Here is a 10,400-nt window from a genome sequence, read left to right as displayed (position 1 = left end):
GTTAGCCTCCTTATGCTGTTGTTAATTATATAAGAAAATACAGCATGATAGTTATTTCAGCACATCAAAGCAAGATGTTCTCTCACAAGCCCACTGTTATGCTGGTAATAAGGAGCCTAAAGTGTGCCAGTAAAATATCCTCTGCACCATCACACCACAGCCAGCAGCCTGAAATGTTGATCCAAGGCAGGATGGATCCATGCTTTCATGTTTGTGGTGTATTCTGACCCTACCATCTGTATATGGCAGCTGAAATCGAGACATTTTTCCAATCTGTGCATGAGCCGTAGTCAGCACCTGGTGGGGTCTTCTGCTGCTGTAGTCCATCTGCTTCAAGGTAGTGAAGGATAGCATTATGCATACCTTGGTTGTAATACGCTGTTATTTGAGTTCCTGTTGCCATTCCTCCATGTCCAACCAGACTCCCCATTCTCCTCTGACCTCTGACATCAACAAGGAATTATTATCGCCTGCCCACATTAGATATTTTCTCTTTTTCAAACCACTCTCTGTAAACCTTAATGTTTGGTGTGTGTGAATATCCTAGTAGATAAACTATTTCTGGAATACTCAAAGAAGAAAAGCAAAGCAACTGGTAAAAAGTAAAAGATGGTTGTAGCCATCATGATTGACACCCACTGGTTTCTTGACAACTGTACTGAACTTGAAGTTAAGCTTTTAGCTGTTTCCATTTTGGTATGGTAACAGCTAAATATATCTCATAAATAAAATAAAAAGTAAATGCACAATTAACTTGAGGGAGGCAAATGAAAGACACCAAAATCATCCCATTCCCAGGCTGTTAACAATCTCAAAGGGGACATTCAGCAAGTGCTCAGTACTTTTGCAACATCTTCACTTGTCTTTGAGGTTGCTGGTGGGTGGAAATAAACTGAATGTGAGATACAATTGCAGCTCTGTACATTTGATTCTTTAAAGTTCATCTAGTAGGTAGACAGTTTGAGGCTGCAGAGTTTTTACTGTGGTTTCAGCTTTCTTATTCTGTTGTGGATTAGCTTGATAAGAGCAGATAACTTTAACAATGTGACACACACACACACACACACACACACACACACATATATAGATATATATATTATCTAGTTTAAAATAGATTTAAAAATCATCAACGTTAGTTTGTCTTCATTTTTGAAGGAAAAACTGTTTCTGTAAGATGTTGTGTGACAGCTTTTTTTCAGCTTCATGTCTTTGGATCTTTTGCTGGAGTTCAAGAAAGTAGATCAGCTTTCTTACATCTCCTTTCTTCTTTGTATGGGCTACTCTGACAGTTAGTCCTACTTCTCTTTTAACAATATCCACCTGGCAAACTCAGTGAGAAAGAAGTTTAAAAGGAAACAGCTGACTTCCACTGGAACTGCTTTGTCCGAGGATGAAAAATAATATTGCTTTTCTTCTTGGAAGTGAGGTCAGGTCTCCCTGACAACAGTCAGTTTCATTTCACCTCCACTGCCCCAGGCACAGGCTGATTAAGTGCCAGTATAAGGGCACGTTTTGAGAGATGTTAAATAAGTCAAATATTTAGCTTTTTTTTATGTATTAGGGATTTTTCTTTGGAATGCCTGACAGTGTAGTGTGTGTCCTGACATTCAGATTGCTCTGCAATGAAGATTAATCTCAGATATTTACCAAAAATGATCAATTCATGTCTTTACCATTGATAGATTAAATTTTTTCAAATGATTTTAAATGAGTTAGATAAAGTTATCACAGAAAAATCATCACAATAGTAATCACCCCCTTGATCAACAATTACCACCGACACAAATAAACTAATGAAAATATTTTCTAAGAAGTAAACATTGAAATGACAGAAATGACAGAGTATATAAGTTTGGCTGTGTTGTTCCCTGAGGGCCCAATGGACCCATACCCAATACACCAAGAAGCATACACTCATATGACAAAAACAAGAAAACATACACACATCACTGCCTATTGCGTCTGTCTCAGTGCTGCTGACTTCTCTCTCTCATCTTTCTGTTTTTACTGTCTCATAAATGTACACCGAGCTGGAGGCTGCAGGCTATTCTTCACTGAACAATCTCCTGTTCACGGTGTCCATCCCTGAAGACTCACCCTTACTCTAAAATATACACTAAGCTATGAAACCTTTGCTCTGGGCACATCTCCAAACAATCTGAAATGAACTTATATTTGTTTGTGGCTCAGCTGGAACTTGCTGCTGTTCCAGTGTGTACACTTATAAACATATATATATATTTTTTGCCACCGGGGGTTTATTTCAGCATCTTGCTTGCAGTTCTGACCTAAACAATGATTCAGAGTTACAACCCACTACCCACTCTGTCCAGTTCCTGTACAATTCCTCCATAGAGAGTCGTAGAACAGAGGATGGGGAGGAAAAGGCTCTGTTTTTTCATCCAGCTGCTTATATATGATACCTTAATGCAACATTATTCTAACCCAGTGGTTCCCAACCATTTTTCCTAGGGGACCCCCTTCATGCATATACTAAATTGCCATGGACCCCCTGCTTCACCCTGTGCTGAAATCATACTTGGTTTTAGGCTTTCAAAAGTGAGATTCTCACCATATATAATGTATTCTGGTTGAGTCCTGTCCTGTGATAAAGCCAAAGTTAAATGAACAACATACAGCCTTACTTTTTTCCCCTTAAAACACGGACAATTTGTGGCCATTAATCACAATGGCTTTAATGTTCAAAGCCTCAGGGACCCCCTGTGCTCTTTGGGGGGTCCTGGACCACAGGTTGGAAGCACTGTTCTAACCTAATCTCTTCTTGCTTTGGTTTCAGTTCTTTGCAAATTTTGAAAATGCAAAATTAATAATTTCAGATACAATTTAACTTTTTTATTTATCATTACTATTTGGAAGTTGGAAAATAGCAATGTGTAAAGCAGTGATGCAGAACCCCCGTCCTTGAGGACCGCACTCCTGCAAGTTTTAGATGTTTGCCAGCTCCAACACACCTGATTCAAATAAAATGGATCTGACAGCCTATCAAGTTCTGCACAGTGACTGATAAATTTAAGTAAGGTGTGTTGGAGCAGGAAAACATGTTATACTTTCAGGAATAGGGTCAAGGTTTCCCACCAGTGATGGTTTTGGCTATATTTTATTTGAAAAAACTGTTACTTTAGTTGGATCTGTGTTGTGATTCCGTCTGCAGTTTAAAGCAATGCAACATAACTTTCAGACCTTTGCACAACTCCGACTCGTTTTGATGGCACATAACATTTGTTATGCACATTCCTGGAGCCGTCATTGCGCTGCAGCATCCTGAGGCTGAAAAACTGGACTTCACAACTTTTTTCCAGCCAGTAGCATCTCATGAGAGCTGGGTTTAGTTTTACAACATCGCATCACACACATGCAACTGTCAACACACTCGCTGTGTCCGAATATCCACCCTACTCCCTAACCCCTACATACATTCACTACATAGGGCTTCACTATATAGCATACTACATAGTGCACTCATTCTCTTGGCAATTTGGACACAAAGCTGTCTATTTTTTCCTCGCTGCAGACCACGTGACTACCAGCCGTCACCACAGCAACCACAAAACGCGTCAAGATGTCATTCCAAATCCAATCCAAAGTTGTGTGTAAATATTTTTATTTTTATTCCTTATGTTGTATTTCATTCTTTGTTGCAATAAAAAAGTTTTTTTTCCTTTCCTTGCGCAATGTTTAGCTTCTCCCTGCAATGCATTATGGTCTATATTGACCTGTCTAGTGACCATCAATGCTCACTACTTTTCAAGATGCATTGTGGGTAATTTTGAGCTCACTACTTTTTTCTCTCTGGATATTCGGACACTCCTACAAAACGGCGTGACCCCTTAATAGGGCACTATGTAGGGAGTATGGTGCACATTCAGACGCGGCAACTGATCATTTTGGATGTACACCATGGTTGACCATTGGTTTCATCAAAGATATTTATTAGAGGAAGTGACGAAAAGAAGGAGAGAAGGCAACAGAGCAAGAGATAAGACAAGAGTCAATTCAGTAATTATGCTTTTAGAAATTGTTCCAACTTACATGTGCCTTTAGAAACACCTACATTGTCTATTCATATAATTCATGTTTGCCACATTAACATCCACAGATACCCTTGAAAGTGTCACGCAGACCCAAATTAATGTCCCATCTAACTCAACATTTTCTAAGTTTTTCTATTTTTCTACTGTCTATAGAAAGGTCTGTCAATCAACGATACATATTTGAGGTTAGAAACTTTAAAATACCTGGCTACATTTAGGTCTGCAATTGCAGCCCTTAGTACAAAAGATACATAGTGAATTTTAGAAATGTATACTATATATATATATATATATATATATATATATATATATATATATATATATATATATATATATTTGGAGATTGAGAGTTCTTAAATTACTTGAACACCTCCCTTAAACACAAAAAACTTGCTAAAATCTGCCAGTTTTGAGCCCTCATCATGACTGTTCCCCAGCCATAAACAGTCAGTAATAATGTCTTCTGGAAAAAGACTAGGCTGCCATTTTTAGAATATTATGAGAACAAAATAGCACATGGTTGCAGAATTTTCCAACTTCTGTTGATAATACATATAGTTAGTGTTACTGCCTTTGACAGAATGGTGGCAATCCAGTTTTATATAAGTGTGGTTTAAAATAAAATGACTGGATTTGCTGGAAGAAAATGAGTTATCCATCCTCATGGATGGAGAGCTAATCACAAACTGACAAAATGACTAATGTTAAAACTGTTTCCCGATTCAAGTCAGTGAAACTTTATATTCGTTCCCTATCATTAATTTTCTGAACAAATATATTTGTCTTCTTTTCTAAATCAGCAAATACGTGACAAAGTTACAAACTCAGTAATGTAAAGTATAAAGATCTCTTAGTCCTTTAGACATAGGCCCATATATACAGCATATGATCCAGTGTGTGTGTGTATGTAGGCACATACGTATATATGGCCATTGATTTAGTTTGTTTTGTCATTTACAGGTGAACCTAAAAAAAAAATAATATATTGTGCAAAACTTAATTTATTTCAGTAATTTAACTTAAAAGGGGAAACTAAGATATAGACTCATTATATGCAAAGTGAGATATTTTAAGCATTTATATAATTTTGATGATTATGTCTAACAGCTTATGAAACTCCAAAAACCAAAATCTCAGAAAATTAGAATTATATGTGAAATCAATAAAAACAAGATTGTGAATACAGAAATGTTGACCATCTGAAGAGTATAGTCATGCATATGAACTCAGTACTTGGTTTGAGCCCCTTTTGCATGCATTACTTCCTCAATGCGATGTGGCATGGATGTTATCAGCCTGTGGCACTGATGGGGTGTAATGAAGACCAGGATGCTCCAATAGCAGCATTCAACTCTTCTGCATTGCTCGGTCTCACGTGCCTCATCTTTCTCTTGGCAATGTTCCACAGATTTTCTATGGGGTTCAGGTCGGGAGAGTTTGCTGGCCAATCAAACACAGTAATCTCTTGGTCATTGAACCAGGTTTTGGTTCTTTTGGCAGTGTGGGCAGGTGCCAAGTCCTGCTGGAAAATAAAGTCAGTATCTCCACAAAGCTTTTCTGCTGAAGGAAGCATGAAGTGCTCTAAAATCTCCTGGTAGACAGCTGCATTGACTCTGGACTTAAAAAAGTACAGTTGACCAACACCGGCAGATGACATGGCTCCCAAATCAACACAGACTGTGGAAACTTCACGCTGCACTTTAAGTATCTTGGATTGTTGCCTCTCCATTCTTCCTCCTGACTCTGGACCTTGATTTCCAAATGAGATGCAAATTTTGCTCATCAGAAAACAGCTCTTTGGACCACTGCTCTACAGACCAGTTCTTTTTTTCTTTAGCCCAGGTAAGACACTTCTGACATTGTGTTTTGTTCAGGAGCAGCTTTACAAGAGGGATTTGTCCAGGGTCCCTCTGTGTGGTGGCTCTCGAAGCACTAACTCCAGCCTCAGTCCACTCCTTGTGAAGCTCCCCCACATTTTTAATGGCCTTTTCCTGATGATCTTCTCCAGGCTGCAGTCATCCCTGCTGGTTGTTCCACCTTTTTCTTCCACACTTTTCCTTTCACTCAACTTTTTATTGAGGTACTTTGAGACAGCACTTTGAGAGCATCCAACTTGTTTTGCAACTACCTTTTGAGGCTTTCCCTCCTTGTGGAGGATGTCAATGATGGTTTTCTGCACAACTGTCAGGTCAGCAACCTTCCCCATGATTGTGAATTCTACTGAAATAGACTGAGAGACCATTTTAATGCTCAGGAATCCTTTGCTGGTGTTTTGGATTAATTAGCTGATTAGAGTGTGGCACTTAGAGAATACAACATTGAACCTTTTCACACTGTTCTAATTTTCTGAGATGTGGATCTTTGGGTTTTCATAAGCTGTAAGCCATAACCATCAAATTTTTAACAAATAAATGTTTACCTTTTTAAGTTAAATGACTGTAATAAAGAAAAGAAAAAACACAGACAACATATAACACCCACCTGACGATGAGCACATAAGCCGAAATAAGTGACTTTTCCCTTCAGTTGTTCACTCAAGGGTTTATTATTGATAGATTTGAAAGCAACAATGTGAAATACTTCACCTTGAAGTGCTCTACCAACATTCAGTGATCTTCATTAGACATCTAGTTTGTGGTGGTTGAATGAGGTAACAGGCAGAAACTGAGCTGTTTCAGATGTTAAAGAATAAAACAAATGAAAATAGAGATATTCTGTTAGATTGAGATGTTTTTCACAGTGAGTGCAAAGCTTGCAGTCATGACTGTGCGTGAATCAGACTTATAATGTGTGAGTTAGCATGCCTGGATATTTGTTTTGTTTGTCTTCATGTTAATCCTGTGATTGACTTGTGACTTGTCCAGGGTGTTTCAGTGACAGCTGAGATAGTGACCAGCCCTCCTGCAACTCCAAAGAGGATCAGGCAGGCATAGAAAAAAAATCATTGGAGAGAGTTTTGCTGTGACAACATTGGAGTTGTTTTCTTGGAGAATCCATCCATCCATCCATCCATCCATCCATCAATCCCCTTCTTTCAGCTCATCGAGGGACATTTGTCGTTAGTCACTACTCATTTGGGGCCTCATTTATCGAGCTGGCGTAGGAACAAAAACCGGTGTACGTCAGCCATAGTCAACTTTTGGGATTTATGAAAACCAACCTTGATGGAAAAATGTTCCTACCTCCACGCAACTCTGACCCAGGCATACGCACAGAATCCAGAAAAACGGGAAACAGGGACACCAAAGATACAGAATAAAATCAAGGAAATGATGTGAAATGTGAGACATTTGTGCACAATCCACTATTTCCTTTCTCTCCACATGTTAGATATTAAAGCTGTTTGCACACTCAGGGGAAAAAAGAATAAGAGGAGATAATATTAATAAGAACCTCAACCACTAAAATATGTTCTGTCATTGTGAAACAAAACTTACATGTTGTAAAATACATCCAGCTAAATAAGGTGGACAGTCTGCTGCCAGCATGGACCAGTCAGTGTGAAAAGTAGCTTTGGTTCTTCACTCCAGCAGAGCGGCACGCAGACTGGAGGCTGGAAGTCTAGAAGTGATGCAACACTAATGAAACACACAAGAGGTGGATTTCCTTTTATTTATTTATTCTTACACAATGCCTTTTTATCGTTGTCCCAATTTCTGTCCAGACGGTCTTAATTTCCCACAACTCCTTGGCCACCTTGTCAATAGTGTTGATTATCTCTCTCTGCACCTGCAGGACTTCCTTTGAGTGTAAATATTATTTAACACTAAATAAACTGGTACCAATCACAGATGTAGCTGTAGATAGTTATTTCACTAAATTAGTGGCATCAGTACTGTCATTTAGCAGATGCTTTCCTCCAAAGTGATTCACCCGTGTGGGATTCAAACTTCGACCTCCCACATGGCATACATGTATGTTGCCCCTGGTCTTTTGTTCTCCTTTGACCATAATTACTGCTTTCTGATCTATACTTTGCTCATTGTTCACTGCTATTGTTTATTAGATTTATGTTAATTTCAATTCATTCAGTGTTTTGTTATTTTGTGACTCATCTAAATAAAACTGTGATGGTAGGCATTTTCATAAACACATTTTAGTCACAAAATGACAGAATTTTAGAAACCTGACTGCCATTGTGGATATTTTAAATAAATTTTGCCCTCTGCTCAGTTTATATTACACTCTCTCAAGGGGAGATGCAGTTGAAGATATACCTGCAAACTCAGTGAAGCTTGAAAGCACATGATGCCAGTCATCATTCAGCTCAGAGGAAAGCTGCTTATGTACCTTCTCATGAGAGTTTGTGAAATACTCTCTTTCTATGGAAATGAATTCATAAACCTTTCAGCAGTGTTACAAAGCTGTTGGACATCGTCCATTTACTTGATTCCAAATTAACTGTCATTCTTCTTCAATGGACTTTAATCTTGCCGCTTTGCAGCCCCAGTGAACTGTGTAAAAAATGAAGCAGGAAAAGGATCTTCATCTTTATTTTAAATACACAATTAATAGAGGAAATAACTGCCATTTTGGAAATAAGTTGTGGATTGAAGAGAGCCAGACATGGTCTTGTGTAACTTGTAAAGTTTGTATCTCATAACAACACAACGGATGTTGGTCATTTAATGTAAATTACAGATACTTATTATATAATACAGGAGGTTAAATTCAAGAACCAGACATGAGGTGGATAGAGCACATGTTATTTGTAGACAGCTAGCTAGACACAATACATATTGGCTACAGTGCAGAAAATTCAGTAATAAATGGCATGAATGTTGGACAACCGTAAAGCATTGACTTTATGGTCAGGTATCTAGGGCCACAAAGGGGCAACAAAATTCAGGATATTGCCTTTATCATACCTGACACCAGGCACACAGGCTTAGAAGCAACTGTATTTGTTGGGAAAACTGTGGACTCTGGCAAGAGTTGATGAAACATGGATAAAATAATAATTCACCATGAAGAAAAATTGTGAAATGTGAGATTAAATAAAGAAGACCATATGAAGCTATTGTGATTATCAACTCAGCATAAACAACCCTGCAGAGGTAAAAAGAAGGATTACTGAATCACAAACATGCTCACAAACATGGTATTAGAGTCACAATGGCCCAAGTTCCTCACACAGCTCAAAAACAGCAGCTCTATGAAACCAAATTTTCTTGCATCATTAAACAAGAGCAATATCATTTGATTCATTTGAAGTCACATTTGCAAAGTCTCAGTAAGTTAATCATCAAACAAGACCAATAACATGGCTGCAGTTACTAATAGCATTAAAAATACAATAAGAGAATATGAACATAAGGAAAATAAAAGGTACAAAACTGTGAAAATTAAATTTTAATACAAAAGAGCAAGCTTGTTTTATGTTCAGGTTGATTCTTTTTTAATTTTCTTAATTTTTCTTCAAAGTCATGAGGCTAATACACCATCTAATGGATACATGACATGCACAAGCATATTTAATAGTGAACCAGTAGTTTTTGTGTTTGGGAATGTGGCCTCAGCATTGTTTTAGGTAGTGAAATACATAGCCAGTACATTGTTTGGTTTCTGGTCCATGTGTCTGAAATACAAAAACCCTATAATAATTATATAATTTCTGATAAAAAATGTTTGAAACACAGGTTGAAACATAACCAGGGACGTCTCTAGGATTTTAAGACAGGGGGGCTTAGGCCTCATGAGATGACATACAAAGTTGCTTCTATCAGCCAGTGGTGAACTCATGATGATGATGAGTTAAAAGCAACATTAAAGAGCAGTTATTTTAATGATCTCCAGTTAATGTAATGTTATATTAGACCAGTATTTCTCAGTCCTGGTCCTCAGGGCCCACTGCCCTGCAAATTTTAAATGTAACCCTACTTTAACACACCTGAACGAAATGAATGGCTCGTTTACAGGCTTGCAAAGAACTTGATGAGGAAGTTCATTAATCTGAATCAAGTGTGTTGGAGTAGGAACACATCTAAGACATGCAGGGTAGTGGGTCCTGAGGACCTGGATTGAGAAACACTGTTTTAGACACAAAGCTGTGTGGGGTATGGGGGAAGTTACCATGACCAGTCAATGCTCTTGCTGACTTCTGGGTACAATGACAGAAATGCTAAATGTTTCAAAAGAGCAGCCACATATTGTAAATAATTCCACTTTCATTAGATAACTTGCAGCGCTATTCATCTTTCCATTGTAGTGGACTCAAGCAACATAATTCACCATACAGTTATATTGCCTCATGTTCCTGTACTCATGTACTGTTTCATGTTTATGATAAATATGTTGCGTTACACTTCCCGATCTTGAATACACTGTCACACTGTAACACTCAGGTGC

The sequence above is a fragment of the Melanotaenia boesemani genome, chromosome 8 (assembly GCF_017639745.1).
Source record: "Melanotaenia boesemani isolate fMelBoe1 chromosome 8, fMelBoe1.pri, whole genome shotgun sequence".
Taxonomy (NCBI): Eukaryota; Metazoa; Chordata; class Actinopteri; order Atheriniformes; family Melanotaeniidae; genus Melanotaenia; species Melanotaenia boesemani.
The sequence above is the reverse complement of the archived record's forward strand: the minus strand, read 5'-3'. Positions refer to the sequence as shown.